Source organism: Danio rerio, chromosome 24 (genome assembly GCF_052040795.2).
Source record: "Danio rerio strain M-AB ecotype USA chromosome 24, GRCz13ab, whole genome shotgun sequence".
NCBI lineage: Eukaryota > Metazoa > Chordata > Actinopteri > Cypriniformes > Danionidae > Danio > Danio rerio.
Window position 1 is genome coordinate 11,170,300 of NC_141044.1, and position 16,420 is coordinate 11,186,719.

The window sequence follows — 16,420 nt, forward strand, 5'->3', positions numbered from 1 at the left end:
AAGACAGAGATAAAAAAAAAATACAATTCGCTTACAAGTACTTCAGCTTAATAGCACTAAAGCCTGTTAAAGGCCTGGCGGAATGCCTGAAAATCTCTTCAACTGAGTAAGCAATTTCAGTCAGGCCATTGACTATGCAGGTAAAAAGCTCTCTAAGGGCAATTTAGATTGCAGAGATGATGATTACCGTCTAAAGCGGAGCCCAAGAGGTGAGGATCCTCAGCATTTCATTTTCTTTCCTTTCAGCCAGAGACCATCAAATTTCAAAACATAAAATTTGCTGTCTCATGCATGTGTGTAATAATATGCATTTCTGTCATCGCTTACCCTTCACTTGTCCCAAACCTATTTGAGTTTTATTTCTTCCGTGAAACACAAAATAAGATATTTCGTGTTCCAAAAAATGGTGGTTGCAGGGACTCATTGACTTCCATAGTCATTTTCCAACTATACAGTAAAGTCAGAATTATTACCCTCACTTTGATTATTTTTTCCTTTTTAATATTTTGCAAATAATGTTTAACAGAGCAAAAAATTTTTCACAGTTTGTCTGATGTTTTTTCTTCTATAGAAATTCTTATTTGTTTAATTTCAACTAGAATAAAAACAGTTTTTAGTTTTTTAAAACCCATTATAAGGTTAAATTATTAGCCCATTTAAGCTATATTTTTTGATAGTCTACAAAACAAACCATCATTATACAATAACTTGCCTAATTACACTAACCTAATTAACCTATTTAAGCTTTTAAGTGTTACTTTAAGCTGTGTAGAAGTATCTTGAAAAATATCTAGTCAAATAATATTTACTGTCATCATGGCAAAGATAAAATAAATAAGTTATTAGAAATGAGTTATTAAAACTATTATATTTATAAATGTTGAAAATATCTTCTTACTGTTAAACAGAAATGAACCGGAAAAAAGCAGGGGGGCTAATAATTCAAGAGGCTAATAATTCTGACTACAACTGTATGAAAGTCTATAGGTAACTAGCATTTTTCTAAATATCTTCTTTTGTGAAGTAAGAAAATCATAAAGGTTTTAAATAAATGAAGCAAGTATTTTTTTGAGGGGGAGTGGGGGGTGAACTACACTTTTAAATGTTTCTGGGTGTGTTTTTGTGTGTGGGAACAGCCAGTCTGGCCTTGTTTGCTCCATCCTTCACCTCTCTCATTTATCCAACAAGGCTTTAGTTGCTTATGTGCTCTCATCAAACGCCGTCCGGCTTGTCAGGGACACACGTGTCATTATACTGACCCCGGGGCCCCTCTACAAACAAAGTGATCGAGTGTAGTCACAGGTCAAAACCTTGACATTGCATGTGAGGGAACAAAGCATTGAGGTATCTTTGTTTGAACAGGCACACAATTTTATAGTATAATGCATTTAAGTGGACAATCCATATTTAGTTATGATAGTAGCACTTAGCTACAGTGCAAATTTCATACATAGTATAACACTATGTTCAATCATTCATTCATTAATTGTATTTTTACAAATTAAATAAAACCGTATTGGGTTTGAACAACTTAAATTTTTATATGTATGTTACTATTATTTGTCACATTCAGTGATGGAGAAAAGAGTGAGAACTCAACTGCTGGGAAAATGGGTCTTTATTTATAATAAAATAAAATAAATCGCAAAACAAACTACCTGAGGGGGAAAACATTAACAAAACAAACTAACTGGGCTGGCAGGGAAGATCAGGGCTGGACAGAGCTGGACAAGACACGACGAGGCGATATACAATGACGAACTGGCAGAGGACTGCAAGCATGAGGAAAATATACTGTAAGCAGAAATAAATAAAAAACAAACAAGTGAACATAATGAACTAATAATGGGTTAGGAAGGAGGCTGGGACTAGACAATAGGCAGAAGAGCACATGACACAAAGAAACAACACAAGCCATGTGCTCACCTAAAATGGGACTAGTACACACAGTTCACGTGAGACACTAAAGCACGCAGCACATGTAAACATGTACCACATGCTAAACACAACACCGACAGGGGACTGAAAGCAAGACATGTGTACATGATAAACTTAAAAAAAAAATAAACTCCCCAATCAGTGATTGGGGAAAAGAGTAAGAACTCTCAGCCTGATCTCACGAGAAAACGTAAGTATTTTACGTTTTGCCAGTTTAGTGGCTAATCCGTACGAATTCGTACGAGTTCAGTCGTACGAAATGGTACGATTTTAAAAAGGAGGCGTGGCACCTGACCCCACCCCTAACCCCAACCGTCATTGGGGGATAATCAAATCGTACTAAATTGTACGAATTAGATCGTACGAATTCATATGAATTAGCCACTAAATGAAAAAGTTACGAATTGCCGTGAGATTGTGTTGGAACTCTTTTGAGTGAGTGCTGGGAAAAAGGGTCTTTATTCATAATAAAATAAAATAAATTGCAAAACAAACTACCCGAGGGGGAAAACATTAACAAAACAAACATGCAGTCAGATATTCCGCTGAACAGATCCACCACTTTTGCCGCTCATAAACAATCATAAAGCCCTCGTGCTGCAGTAATAAGGAGATTTGCTGAAGGTGTGCAGTTGTCGTGCAGTTAGGGGTTTGCGTATAAAATAAACTACGGCAGTTTGCGTTCATTGAACACTAAGATTAATTAATAAATCCATATGAAACAGTCCCTTAAAAGTCATGTCTCACTTTAAGTTTCGGGCTTTGGCACGTTTTGCGCTCATGCTACAAAGCCCAATTGAACCGCGCTCAGGCCCACCTCTTCCAACAGGGCCAGGGCCGGCCAAGTGAACTGTTTTTGAGCCCGATTCAGCACACTCACACTTTTCAAATGATTCAGGAAACGGGCCTGGACACGGTACGGATGGCATAGTGTGAGTAGGCCCTAAGATGCTGAGAATAAAACACCATGCTGCAGACAGAACAAACACAAACACCAGAAAGAGCGTGTGTCACAAACACAATCGAGACGGCACTCTTACAAAAAACACACAATGACAGAAAATGCAGCCTGATCTCATGAGGAAACACAAGTAAGTAAGATTGTCAGAATCCTGACAATTATTATTATTACTATTATTATTTTAAGTAGTAGTAGTAGTAGTAGTAGTATGATTAGTGTGTGTTTCCAAGCATTAGTAGTGAGCAAGAGTTACAGTAAGGCACTTTTTGAGGAATGTATCATGAATCTGGATTACCAGTTAAGTTTCAGTTTAGTTTGCACTAATCTTGACTATTGGGTAACATAAAGGCCAGCCACCTAAGTGTCACAGTTTTTCAAAGCTGATGGTCGTATTGGCCCGGTAAATGCATTCAGCTCTCCCAAATGCAAGTACAGAGCTCTATGGAAATGCCAAAAATTTGCTTCATACTGGACAAGATATCTAAAGTAAAACTTAGCCATGGCTAGAAATATTTACAAGTTGCTCAGGCTTCTGGCAAAAGATAGTTCTGACCCACTACAGCCTCAACACCCAACAGGAGGGAACCTTTTTGCAGTTTAGCTCCATTAAAACTATTTGCAAGTTGCTCAGGATATTTCTGAACCACCATAGCCCTAACTGCCAACCAGAAGGAAATTTCTGGCATTCTAGCTCCATTGGGGGTAAAGAAGTGGGGATATCATGGCCAGATTCAGCTGAATGAACAAAAAGGTCATGGGATTCAGGAGGCACCTGTGATTTTAATCTAACTTCCATTTCTGCAGTGGTTCTTACAGGTAGGAGAGCTATCAGCAGCCCATGACCCTATAGGGTAGAGTATAGCCATCCTAGGCTCTAGAATCAAGATGGGTTAGTATAAAAAGCATTGGACAGTAGCTTTCCTCAGTCTCCCTATCGCAAACCTTAAAGCTAATGCTGAGGTCGGGGGGAGTCGCTGTAATTCCGTAAAACCCACATTTATTACTGATGACCAATAAAAGAATTATGTTAGGGTTCAAATTAAAGATTGGGTGATGCTTATGGTTAAGGCTTAAGTTAACAATGTAACTAATGGCAATGTAATACTGGCTGCACTTTATTCAACAGTATGTTTACTACAGTGTACCTTACCTTACCTTACCTTACCTAGGGTTAAAGTTAGCACATTTATGATACATAGATAACTTAAAGGGGTTTAGTCAAGTAGCTTACTAGTTTGAATTTAGGTCAGGAAAGCCAGTTAATTCCAGATAGAATCAAGCTTAAATACTACACCTCAGGCTGGTGCTAAAAACTGGGGTTAAACATTGCAGGACTGTTTGCATGAGCACTTCTTTTTGTTTTAACTGTACCTGCTTGTTTGTTCAAGTTGTTTGTAACAAACTACAAACACAAAAATCAGAAATCAAAGTTGGTTAAAATGACTAGTTTTTTGGTTGATTAAATCCATCTTTACTTACAGTTTTTCTTAGTTGTTTACACACAATTACTTGTTCTACAGACAAAATTTCTACAACATGTAACTGATACACCAACCCCCTGAACCAATTCTGCTAAACTACAAGCACAATTCCTGCTTTACACTCAAATTGCAGGTTTACAACACACTTTTTTCAAAACACTACACACAATTCTCTGCATTTTGCACAATTTTCATGCAGAAAACCTTTTGTTTTCACAAGAAACACACTGTCATAAACAATTCTAAAGTCAGTTGCCCTACTTTGCATACTAACTCATCACATGAGTAAACACTTTTCTCATAGAATTTCAACTTAGAAATCAGAGCTCATCTGGATCATAACTGATTCACTGCCCACCCACAATTTTTAGTGGTTTATCTCCCTCCATATTCTCTATTCCTCAAACCTATTGAGGAATTGTTTTTCTGCCTGGAGATGGAAAGTGTATGACCGAAATCCACACACACGTATAACCCTATAGCAGTTGATGCTTTTCGTGGCTGGATTAGCCATGCAAGGTGACATTTCCCCCGCTGATGGGCCAGACCAAACAGAAAAGAAGATGAAGTATAGCAGTATAGCTTTTTTGTTTTGTTTTGTTTATTACTGTAACTGTCTTGTTATTGTATTGTGTTGGTTGGGACGAACACTGTGTACACAGTTTTTTTTTGTGGGGAAAATACAGTAAAATATAATAGGTATTTGTGTGTTTTGTATAAAACAATATTCTGAAATATTTTACAGTGCACTTCTGTAAGCCTATGTACTGTCTGTCTGTAGTGAGTGTAACGCTGAACAAAAAAGGCTGACATTAAGTCATTATGATGAATGGTCATAGTGTTTTACATTAAGCACATCAGTGTTCAACTGTTCTTATAATTGTCTATTGATGTGATGGTCTGTGTGTGTCATTTGAAAACAAAATACCATTTTGAGAAGAAATTACATCCTTTTGAATGTAGAGTTTCATTTTACAAAAGAATTGAAGAGTTTTGCCCAATGTGTGTGTGTTTTGTGATTTGTGTGTAGAGTTCTGAAAATATGAGACCTGCTTACAGAAAATGTGTGTAAACAATTGGAAAAAAAACTGTAAGAATTAAAAAAAAAAACATATTTAAAAAACTCATCAAATAAATTAAATCTTTGCTTAGGTAAAAACAAAAAGCTTGGCTCAGAGAAAAGTTGGGACAATATGGAAAATGCTAATACAAATTGAAAGTATGAAAGTAAAATGTTTTAACTTGTCAAATTTATTTTATTTGTAAATATACATCCTTTCCTGTCATTCAGACATGCAAAACCAATTTTCCAATGTTATCTCTCATCCTGGTACTGACCAGGCTTAGCTTCAGTGAGTAACCGGTCTTAGGCTGCAGGTAATTATGTACTAATTGTGAGTATGATTTGAAAAAAAAAAAAAGCAGCATCCAAGAAAGGTCTAGTTCTTTAGGAGCAAAGATGAGCTAAGGATTGCTAGTTTGTCAACAAATATGTGAGATAAACATTGAAATGTTTAAAAAACAGAAAAGAGGATGCAGTATAGCTGTTTTTTATTTATTTATTTATTTATTTACTTTTTACTGTAACTGTATTCTGTAAATACTTCTGTTGATGGCATATGTAGTCCACGTTATGTGCAACTTTGTGTTGGTTGGGATGAACACTGTGTACACTGATTTTGTGGGAAAAAAACAGTAAAATATAATTGGTATTTGTGTGTTTTGTATAAAAAAATATTCTGAAATATTTTACATCGCACTTCTGTAGGCCTATGTATGTCTGTAGTAAGTGTAACACTGAAAAAAAAGGCTTATGGTAAGTCATTATGATGTATGGATAAGAAGTGGTCATAGTGTTTTACATTAAGCCCATCAGGGTTTAACTGTTCTTACAAATGTCTCTTCATGTGATGGTTTGTGTATGTCATTTGACACAAAAAAAAAAAAAACATTTTAAGAAGAAATTACATTGTTTTGAATGTAGAGTTTCATTTCGCAGAAGAATTGAAGAGTTTTGCCCAATGTGTGTGTGTGTGTTTTGTGATTTGTGTCTAGAGTTCTGAGAATATGAGGCATGCTTTCAGAAAATGTGTGTAAACAATTGGGAAAAAAACTGTAAAAGCAATCACTAGCTGTTCATTAGCTACTACAGCGGGGGATTTTTCAAGATCTACTGTACCTGAGCTTCCCTCTTGCCTTGCAAATGGGAGGGAGCCCCAGGCTTGAGGATCTTATGAGCTTAGGGCTCTCTCCCGGGACAGCATGGGAAACAAGCTTTATAAATAATCATCAGCTAAGTGTGAACTCCTGAATTTGTGAAATAAATGTGTCCTAATAGTGTTTTTAGCAACATGGGACATATATAAGACTGTCAGTATCTCAAAAAAATTGTTTTGGTGTCTTGTAACCCTTTAAGATATTGATGCAGGAATAGGCCTATTGTTAAACTTGGGCAAATACTTTCCTTTAAAAGGATGTTTGCCGCCTCTCATATTACTGTTTTTCCCACTTTCATCAATCATCATGATATTTCCTCTCCCTCCATCACTTTGGTGCTTGGTATCTTTTTCCTCAATCCATCCCCTCTCATCATGAATAATAAATTGGAAATATGGTTTCATAGAGGATTTGACTGAGACTGAGGTGAATCAATATTGCGCGTGTGTGTGGGTGTGTGTGCTTGTGTGTTTGCATGCATGTTTGCAGTGTCCAGTGTTTCTCCTGCAGTCAGAGGACGCTGCAGATCTCTGACCCTTTTCTATCAATAATATATGCCAAAATGAACCAACCACGCATTAAATTTGACCTTGGTTAATAATTAATGACAGGCTAGTGCTGCAGTCGGATCCGCCTCCTCCTTGGGTGGGCCACGCAACCCTTTTTGTTCCCTTTTATCGGAGTAGATTAAAGTGAGAGAGAGAAAAAGAGAGATTGTTTTGAGCGAGCGAGAAAGAGAGAGAGTGAGTGAGAGTTATTAATGGGGTTTAATTGCCATGGCTACAGTCCACTCAGAAGAAGAAGCTTTGTGTGTGTGTGTGTGTGTGTGTGTGTGTGTGTGTGTGTGTGTGTGTGTGTGTGTGTGTGTGTGCGCACGCTCAAGAAGACTATTTTATTTTCCGAAAAGCTAATTGTTTTCTTAAAGATTACATTACATTAAGATTGAAGGATTAAGGATTTAATTGACTATTTACTTTTTAAAACTATGGGATTGGTAAAGTAAAACAGTGACATATTTAAAATAGTATATATATATATATATATATATATATATATATATATATATATATATATATATATATATATATGTGCTATTTTAATAATGGTTTCTTTTTAAACATGCAGTTATTTAAGTAATAAATAATTAAGTAATGTCATTGTGTTATGATGAGACATGGAAACAGTTTCAAACTACAGTACAACACAATACTTTGTTTGAGGTACAGTAAAACTAAATAAAATAATGTCCTTTAACCATCCTATCTGTTTAAATGGATCAAAATTGTCTCAAAAACTTTGACAAATGCTCAAACAAACTCAAATGGTTTTATGTCAGGTGAAAGTAAGTATGGAATATATTGAGGTCACACTTTATTTTGATGGTTCGTTTGTTCTCGTTAGATTAGATTAGTCTCATTCTCATAAGATTATAAGTAGACTGTTAGGTTGGGGTTGGGGTTAGGGTTAGTGTAAGTTGACATGTACGTTCAAAGTTTCTTAAAGTTAGTTAAATGTCTGTTAAAGGAGCAGTATCAACAGATATTGAGCAGACAGTCTACTAATACTCAAATGGACAATCAAAATAAAGTGTTACAAATATTGTTTGCAGACAATGTATTCGTATATGTATTACATGTATTCGTTAAGCAGATGCTTTTAGATTAGATTTTTGAGTTTATTGCCAAATCAGCTTCTCTGAAAAGGCAAAAAAAAAAAAAAAAAAAAAACAGATTTTATAGATTTTGACATTTTATAAATATCCCTTTTCTATATTTATAAAAAAAATTACCAATGCAAAGTCATCAAAATTTATAAATAATACATAAGATAAAACACAAGAATAATAATATATATTTAAAAATTAAAACTGTTTTAGGGTAAACTTTTGACAAAAATTTCACAATTTTTGAAGGATTCATATTTTAAAAATATTTGATATAGATGTTTAACAGTTCGGCTTTTGTTACAATATTGACATTATGGGGGTTCTTCTCCTTTGAGTAAATGTGTGAGTCTCCTGTGTCTCGTCATCTTTTGAGTTAAAAAAAAAAAAACATTTGATTTTCGTCCTATTTCTGGCTGGATTTCAAAAACTTTATTTTCTGAGCTCTAATCCAATTCTGCTTGCAATTTGGTAAAAAAAAAAATATTTTTATTACAGCAGATGCTTTTATCCAAAGTGACTTACAAATGATAATAAAAGAAGCACTTCACATCAGTAAGGTGGGTTAGCAGTTTGTATTTGAAAAGTTTTATACATACACATAAACACATACAGATACATTATGTGACACAGTTAAAACTTCATACTTGAAAAGAAGGTGGCAGGAACCAATAATGTATATAATATAAACTTTTATAAGAAGGTCACTGGTTTGAGTCCCAGCTGGGACAGTTGGCATTTCTGTGTGGAGATTGCATGTTCTTCCCGTGTTGTGTGGGTTTCCTCCTGGTGCGTCGGTTTACCCCACAAGACCAAAGACATACAGTACAGGTGAATTTAATAAGCTAAATTGGCTATAATGAATGTGAGTCTGTGCAATAGTGAGTGAGTGAGTGTTTCCCAGTGTTGGGTTGCGGCTGGAAGAAAACATGTGCTGGATAAGTTGGCAGTTCATTCCGCTGTGGTGACCCCTGATTAATCAAGGGACTAAGCTGAAGGAAAATGAATGAATGATTTACCTTTTATAAATTAATTAAAAGAAAAGATGATTTGGCAGATCCTGGATCTTTTAAACTTGATAGCTGATCTCTGGCTAATTTGGTTTTTCAAAAAAGTCCGTGAATCAGATTAAAATGTCTGGATGAACTAATCTGAGATTGCTGTGTGTGTTGTGAAGGACAGATCTATCCATCCTTGAAATCATGATCAGCAATGCAACGATTGGCTGACGGCACAGCAGCGTAATGACATCACCTGATTAATATTCAATTATGCATGTGAGCAAAATGACATAAAAAACATAGGAAACGGTTTGTTAAATATGACACGCAATAACTTTACACCTTGTTGTGGGCTGCATGCTTGGCCCTTTCATGTGTCAAGAGCAATTTATTCTTGTTTTACAGTTAGAGCGGATTTTCCTTATTATAGTAGCCTAGTAGTATTATTGTAACTGTTTTTTTAATTGGTGCAAAGAATAACTGGATTTTTACTAAAGCCTTTTGATAGTGGTAAAGGCATCTGCAACTTTTATGAAGCATCAAATCACTGGCATATTAACTGTCAAAAAGTGTTTATAACTGCATAAATGTATTGCTCTTAAAAAAAGTCACATATTGTGCATTTCTATTATCATACACAAATGGTACTAAAGCGATCTAAAAAGTTCATAAAAGTTTTAATAATATATAAGACTTTATTTATTTTATTAATAACTAGAACTTTATATATAATGTGAAAATATTTACTATGTTCCCAAGTGTATAAAACTACTACTGTAAGATAATATCAGCATTCTGTACATACTTTCTGTATTATCTTCGCTTGAACAGAGCTGATGTAATCCTGTTTATATGAAATGAGCCTGCTCCTCACCAGGTTTGAGCTACCAGAACTGTTGCTATGACAACAACTCTCGGATCCGTTTTGAAGAACGAAACGATCCTGGATATTGTCAAATCGTCAATAATCAAATCCAGCTAACTGAGTAATCCACGTACGAAGAACAGACCCCTGGAAAGCTGGGAAGCTGAGTAACTATTAATGGCGGTGACTCAGTAGGTAGTGCTGTCGCCTCACAGCAAGAAGGTCGCTGATTTGAGCCTCGGCTGGGTCAGCTGGCGTTTCTTTGTGGAATTTGCATGTTCTCCCTGCATTTGCATGGGTTTCCTCTGGGTGCCCCTAGTTTATCCCACTGTCCAAAGAAATGCGGTACAGGTGAATTGGGTAGGCTAAATTGTCCGTAGTGTATAAGTGTGAATAAGTGTGTATGGCTGTTTCCCAGAGAGAGGTTGCAGCTGGAAAGGCACCCGCTGTGGTAAACTTGCTGTATAAGTATGCGGTTTATTCCGCTGTGGCGACCCTGGATTAATAAAGGGACTAAAGCCGAAAAAAAAACAAATGAATGAGGGAACTATTAATGCCTTAAATTGTAATTGACTAAATCCATTTGACTAAAATCAGCTTTTGCTTTAAATGAACTGATTAGATTTTTTTAGGTGTACAAAATCAACCAATAATATTACGGTATTCAGTCATCAAAAGATAATCACAAAGTAGATAATTAAAAAGGCAGCAATTTAGTAAAAAAAAAAGAAAAAAAATATATGCAGGATAAGACAATGAATTTGCTTAATGCAAAACTTTATTTATGTCAAACATTTTAAATATGTTTGTATCCTTGGAAAAAAATATAATTAAATATAAATATTTAAATAAATTTTATAAAAAAAGTTTTAAAATAATATTAAATAAACAAATATAAAATATTTTTAATATATATATATATATATATATATATATATATATATATATATATATATATATATATATATATATTTATATATATATATATATATATATATATATATATATATATATATATATATATATATATATATATAAATATATATATATTTACCCTTTTTAGCTCTTTAGTACCCTTTTTAGTACTTGTGTACATATTTTATGTTTTGTCAGTTTAGTGGCTAACTCATACGAATTCAGAGTCATACAAAGTTGAACGATTTTAAAAAGAAGGTATGGCAGGCACCCAACCCCACCCCTAAACCCAACCGTCATTGGGGATGAGCAAATCATCCTAAATTCTACGAATTTAATAATTTTCTTATTATTATTTAATAATATTTCTTATCTTAACTCCTAATTTCTTACGAATTAGCCACTAAATCAAAAAATTACGATTTGCGGTGAGATTGTGTTGTTTTTTCATGGGTTTTTACTTTTTTTTAATGTTTTACAAGGAAGCACTTTATTTATTTTATCACAATTGCAGGCTTAATTACAACTTATTTTTATTTACTGAACAAAAAAAGAATAAAAGCAAATAAAATAAACGCCAGTTTTCATTTTCAGACTCTTGAAACTGACTCTTTTTGTGCATATGAAACAACTTGAAGTGGCTAACTGGAAGTCTTGCACATTCAATTTAAAAAGGTGTTTACCAGCAGCTCATTGAACGCCACGTATGCAGTCCAGACCACTGCTTTATTGCATCAGGTCTCCCAGTGACCCTCTCCTCTACTTTTTCATTCTGCTGCTAAGGAAACAATGCTTTTGACATTTAGTATGGTGGGTCATGTCCCTGCCTGACGCATGCTCCTGTTTATTTGGGTTTTTTATTGGACTAGATGACTCACTCTTTCCCTTGCACACGCCACATTGGTTACCACAGAAACCAGCCGGCCTTGATTGATCGAACATAGATGACTTAAGGGTTCGGATGCATCACAGCAGACCGGCATCAACAGGTGAACTGTTATTCAGCCAGCTGACCCTCTCAACCTAAATAAATGCCTGCAACGTGTTCATTTGTCATATTGTGACCTTTTAATGACATTCCCTTCAAACATAATGAAACTGTTTGTGAAATTGATTTTGAAATGAGCTGATGCAGACAGTGCTGTTTGTGTAGATGGTTAATTGTCTGTCTGGAGTGAAAGTCACATCAGTTGTTGCTGGGGGTCATTCATTTACGCTTACACTAGCCAGAGAATGCAGCTCTGTAATACACTCACTCAATATTATTTAAGGCCTATGATGCTTGTCCCAATTATTATGTTTCTTACTTTGTCTCTGAAATAGACCCACTGTGTTCACTTTACAAAGCATCACTACATAAATTTGTACATTTGGCTGATACTCTTATCCAAAACTGTTTGTCAAGCTCGAGTCAAGCCAAGTTGAGCTTTATTGTACATGTAAGAACTGTAGTGTGATCCGTCAAATGTGATGCCTTTTTTTCAGTGGTGTAAAGTAACTAATTACAAACACTCAAACTGTAAGTTTCTCTCAGGAATTGTAATTTACTTGGTAGTTTTACAAATGTGTATTTTTACTTTCCCTTGAGTACATTTTCAGTGCTGTATTAGTACTTTTACTCCACTATTATCCTTCTGCCTTCAGTCACTACTTTATTTCTTTCTTGTCTATGGTGATTGGCTAAAGAAGAAAAATCAGTTCTTCGATTCCTGTCCAATCAAATCGCACATAGAAAGTAAATCGCATCATACTGAACAACTCCAAGACATATGAGCTTTAGAAATGCAGCAAACTTTTGGGAAGCATTAAAAAATATCTTCAAAATCTTTACACGCAATGACCAGGAGACTGTTTGGACTGCATGATAAAATGATGGATGTCGACTGTATGATGACTGAAATCACCAAACAACCTTAAACAATCACTAAATGGAACGGATGAAAAGTTGAAGGAAAGGCCGAATGAAGGAAGGGTCAAACAAGGAATGGAAGAAAGGACTGAACTAATGAAGGAAAGAAGGACCAAATGAAAGGAGGAACGATTCATGGAAGCACTGAACAAATGAAGGAAGGAACGAACGAAAGAACGAATGGATGAATGAATGAATGAACAAAGGACCTAATGAAGGAGTGAGCAAAAGAATGAATGAATGAGTGAATGAATGAAGGGAGGAACAGAGGAAGGAACAAATGAATGAAGAAAAAAACAAACAAATAAATAAATGAAGGACAGAATGAACAAACAATGGAGGAAAGGAAGGAAGGAACGAATAAATATAAGAAGATAATTGAATTCACTAAAGAATGTTAGGTTTACATATCCCTTCACACACATGTAATCGCATCAACTTTTCACAGTGTAATACTCACTACTACTACTTTTAAAATTACTTTATTTTTTACTTTTAAAAGGGCTACTTATAATTTGAGTAATGTTTGCAACAGATAATTTTACTCTAATTGCATTTTGGGCAAGTAATTGTACTTTTACTTGAGTATTGTTTTTCAGTACTCTTTCCACCACTGCTTTTTATTAATTTAACAATTTTATGTTTTTATATGAATAAAATTGTATGAATTGGGCACTTTTCTGACACTACATAAAATAGTTATTTTCTATAGATCAGTCTGTTCTAAACAGAACCAAGATATGGTTATTTGGCTTAAAACAATAGCAGAGCCCATTTTGGTGCTAAATATAAACTGTGCTGTATGTTCTGTCTTCAGATGATTTCACTCTACATTTGTTTATGTCAGTGATGTCCATACTTGGTCCTGGAGGGACAGTGTCTGTGGACACTATCTGTGGACACTATCTGATACCTTTGCTGTGTTTTCTTAAAAAAAATAAAAAACATATATATATATATATATATATATATATATATATATATATATATATATATATATATATATATATATATATATATATATATATATATATATCATGGGTGATCTTTTATTCATTGTTATTTTTGTTTTACGCAGCGGATGCCCTTTCAGTTGCAACCCGACACAAAGAAAATGTGTACAATTGTGTCATTTTTAATGTGTTACACTTTAGAATGGAGTACACAGGCTTACTGTTCAATTTTGCCTCTGTAAACTATTATAAAGTGTCTTCATAAGCCTTGCAATTACAGAGTTCATTGATTGTTTTTCATCTTTTCTAAAGTAGTCCGGAAACCAAGATAAGCCAGTGCAGAGGTAGATTTTATTGATATTGGTGATGAACGTCGCTCTTCAAATCCTTATTACCACAGTGCAATAGAAAGTCTGCAGCGCTGCACACAGGATATTTGAAGTTGTGACATCTTAGAAACTTTAATTGACTAAAATCTTTCGATACACAGTAATCAAGGTAAATGACAAAATGATAAAAAAAAACTATAGTGTTGTCTGTTTTAGTTGCATTAAAACATTTTAACTCAGTTTATTTTGACCCTTTACCTACCCCAACAAGAAAAAAAAAATGTTTGGATTGCATTCTTTAACTCCTAATCTTGCTAGTTAACACTCAGTGGATTTTTCTTCTTCAACATCCCACAATTTCTAAAATATCAGCCTCTACCAAATTGTTGATATGTCGGTTTATGTTAAAAGTACCGGGCTTAATACATATATTATAAATAAAAAAATCTGAAAATATGAAGTGAATGACCAATTTAAAAAAAGAAAAACACAAACAAACAAAACTATAAGCCACTGGTTAATAAGTGAGAATTGGAACCTGTACTAAAGTGTTACCATATATCAGAGATGCCAAAACTAGGGCCAGCGGGCCAAAGTTGGCTCATTGTAAGCTTTGATTTAGCCCGCCATCCCATCTGAGAATAATGGGTATAGTTCAGAGATTGTCAATTCAATTGTAATGTAACCCTTTGTTTGTTTGTTTGTTTGTTTGTTTGTTTTAAAGCTAACTGAAATTAAATGTTTCAATTAAATAGTGTTAATTAATCAGATTTTATTCAAATGTTCACACTGTCACCCCAGAATGCAGAGACTTTGGTGAGCAAATCAAGTCAAAGGCAGACTCTTGACTAATGTATTTAGCATTGATCTCCACTGTGGTTGTGTTTTTTATTTTATTTTTATTGATAAGTCATCATTTTTAAAGTTATACTGCATTAGATACAATTTAAAATTTGAAAGTAATATTTTCTATTTATTTTAAAATATTATGAAATGACAACTTACCCATGGAAACTTTAATGTAAAATAGTTTGGTGTCTTAACCTCTGGCCCATGGCTTTCAGTAAAATTAGTTTTTTGGCCCCTTCATACAAAAACGTTTGGGCACTCCTTCTATATATGAATATACAGTAGATGTCAGATTTATTAGCCCCCCTGAATTATTTGCCCCCCGTTTATTTTTCCCCCGATTTCTGTTTAATGATAAGAAGTTTTTTTTTTTTTTTACATTTCTAAACATAATAGCTTTAAAAACTCATTTCTAATAACTGGTTTATTTTATATATGCCATGATTACAGTAAATACTATTTTACTAGATGTTTTTTTCAAGACACTTCTATTCAGCTTAAAGTGACATTTAAAGGTTAACTAGGGTAATTAGGCAAGTCATTGTATAACGATGGTTTGTTTTGTAGATATTCAAAAATATATATATAGCTTAAAGGGGCTAATAATGTTGACCTTAAAATGGCTTTTAAATAATTTAAAACTGCTTTTATTCCAGCCAAAATAAAACAAATAAGACTTTCTCCAGAAGGAAAAAAAACAACAAACATTATCAGACATACTGTGAAAATTTCCTTCTTCTGTTAAACATTTGGGAAATATTTAAAAAAACACAAAAATAATTCAACGGGGGGATAACAATTGTGGCTTCAACTGTATGTTATTTTAAACTTCATAAATGTGTGTTATTTTTATAATAAGCCAAAATGTACACAGGGCTGCATGGTGTCTCAGTGGTTAGCACTGCGGCTGAAAGGGCATCCGCTGCGTAAAACATATGTCGGAATAGTTGGTGGTTTAGTCTGCTGTGGCAACCACTGATATATATATATATATATATATATATATATATATATATATATATATATATATATATATATATATATATATATATATATATATATATATATATATATATATATATATAAGAAAATTTAAGAAAATGTACCCACATTTTTGTTGTTTATTGATTTATGTTTTACAAGGAATTACTATTTCATTCACTGCATCAACATTCCAGGTTTAATCACTCAAAATAAACTATTTTTTAACAAATTGAATACCACTTTGCAATAACAAGTACCATCCCTGAGTGATTTTGTACAGCTGAGACAACTGACTGAAAACCTTACACATTAAGTATTTAATACCTGCAGCTCACAGGATGCCACCAGGCCACTG